Consider the following 2500-nt stretch of genomic DNA (forward strand, 5'->3'; position numbering starts at 1 on the left):
CCGCCCTCTCGGCGGCACCCAAAGACAATTAAGTGCGCGGTCGGCCGGGGCCTACCACCACTTTCGGTAATGATCCTTCCGCAGGTTCACCTACGGAAACCTTGTTACGACTTTTACTTCCTCTTAATGATCAAGTTTGATCGTCTTCTCGACACGCCGACGCGGCCGTTGCCAGCCGCGACGGGGCCGATCCAAGGATCTCACTAAACCATTCAATCGGTAGTAGCGACGGGCGGTGTGTACAAAGGGCAGGGACGTAATCAACGCAAGTTGATGACTTGCGCTTACTGGGAATTCCTCGTTCAAGGGAAACAATTGCAAGTCCCTATCCCAATCACGAATGAGGTTCAACGGGTTACCCGGACCTTTCGGCCTAGGTTAGACACTCGCTGCTTCACTCAGTGTAGCGCGCGTGCGGCCCCGGACATCTAAGGGCATCACAGACCTGTTATTGCTCAATCTCGTGTGGCTAAACGCCACTAGTCCCTCTAAGAAGTTAGACGCCGACCGAGAAGGTCGCGTAACTATTTAGCATGCCAGAGTCTCGTTCGTTATCGGAATTAACCAGACAAATCGCTCCACCAACTAAGAACGGCCATGCACCACCACCCACAGAATCAAGAAAGAGCTCTCAATCTGTCAATCCTACCTGTGTCCGGGCCGGGTGAGTTTCCCCGTGTTGAGTCAAATTAAGCCGCAGGCTCCACTCCTGGTGGTGCCCTTCCGTCAATTCCTTTAAGTTTCAGCTTTGCAACCATACTTGCCCCGGAACCCAAAGACTTTGGTTTCCCGGAAGCTGCCGGAAAGGTCGTCATGGTAACGCCTCCCGATCGCTAGTTGGCATCGTTTATAGTCAGAACTAGGACGGTATCTGATCGTCTTCGAACCTCTGACTTTCGCTCTTGATTAAAGAAAACATTCTTGGCGAATGCTTTCGCAGTAGTTCGTCTTCCGCCGATCCAAGAATTTCACCTCTAACGGCAGAGTACGGACGCCCCCGTCTGTCCCTCTTAATCATTACCTCGTGCTCCGAAAACCAACAAAATAGAACCGAGGTCCTATTCCATTATTCCATGCAACACTATGCAGGCGAACAGCCTGCTTTGAACACTCTAATTTTTTCAAAGTAAACTTATCGGCCACCGCCGACACTCAGTCAAGAGCACCGACGGAGAACCGAAGGTGAGGCGAACGCAACCAGTGACACGCCTTGCGACGGACCGGCGGCGCTCGCCCAAAATCCAACTACGAGCTTTTCAACCGCAACAACTTTAGCATACACTGTTGGAGCTGGAATTACCGCGGCTGCTGGCACCAGACTTGCCCTCCAATGGATACTCGTTAAGAGTTTTAGGATGTACTCATTCCAATTACAGGGCCTCGTTAGAGTCCTGTATTGTTATTTTTCGTCACTACCTCCCCGTGTCGGGAATGGGTAATTTGCGCGCCTGCTGCCTTCCTTGGATGTGGTAGCCGTTTCTCAGGCTCCCTCTCCGGAATCGAACCCTGATTCCCCGTTACCCGTTATCACAAAGGTAGGCACTTAGCGTACCTTCGACAGTTGATAGGGCAGACACTTGAATGATACGTCGTCGGTGCAGAGACCGTACGATCCGCGTGGTTATCCAGAGTCATCAAACGTCACAGGACGAACCCGGTCGGTTTTGATCTGATAAAAGCGCGCCTCCCGAAGTCGGCGCTTAATGCATGTATTAGCTCTAGAATTACCACAGTTATCCACTTCGCTTACGAGACCAAATAAACCAAGACTGATTTAATGAGCCATTCGCAGTTTCGCTTTACGAGAACTCGTACTTGCACCTGCATGGCTTAATCTTTGAGACAAGCATATCACTACTGGCAGGATCAACCAGATAGCTGCGACAGCTGCGCTCGGCCCTTGCTGGGCCGCCCGGCGCGTGCTCGTCGCATTCGTTTAAGACCGAGGCGATCGCCTGCGGCCGTACTCAGCTTCGACAGTCGCTGGCCGCGACGTCCACGCTCTCGCCGGCAGTGCCAGGCGGAGCGATTTGCGTTTTTTCTTTGCTCGCCCTCTCTCGGGCTCGATCCATTCAGTTTCGCACAAACAAGAGCTCTGCCGGCCGCCTGCAGCGGTGCCTAAAACTCGGGCATAACAATGCGACCGTTCTGCTAGGCCGACAAGCGCTCAAGCCAGACGCTCGATCGAACGCCCCCTACATATTAGTCGAGACAACGGCTCGCTCATTAGCATCGCGTTTGTACTTTAACTTTTTTCGGCTCGGCTTCTTTCGACGCCGATGCCGGCGACGCAGCACTCTCTCGCCCGCCAGCCACCGAGAGATGTGTGCGCTCCGACCGGCCCCGCACGCCGCTCTTTCTTGGCTCATTCGAGTTTACTGTCTTTCGCTCTAACATGCCTTACCTAGGGTTAGGTTAGTATGCTTGCACGTTTGTACTTTAACTTTTTTCGGCTCGGCTTCTTTCGACGCCGATGCCGGCGACGCAGCACTCTCTCGCC

General features: G+C 53.3%; 1 non-coding gene across 1 annotated transcript; it reads right to left on the reverse strand.

Moving 5' to 3' along the window:
- Nucleotides 1–67: 67 nt before the first annotated feature.
- On the reverse strand, nt 68–1877 carry LOC144421137 (small subunit ribosomal RNA). Its single transcript, XR_013474989.1, has one exon. It is a non-coding gene; the product is annotated as a small subunit ribosomal RNA (ribosomal RNA).
- Between the last annotated feature and the right edge of the window lie 623 nt (nt 1878–2500).

Source organism: Styela clava, chromosome 3, assembly GCF_964204865.1.
Source record: "Styela clava chromosome 3, kaStyClav1.hap1.2, whole genome shotgun sequence".
In the NCBI taxonomy this organism is placed as follows: domain Eukaryota; kingdom Metazoa; phylum Chordata; class Ascidiacea; order Stolidobranchia; family Styelidae; genus Styela; species Styela clava.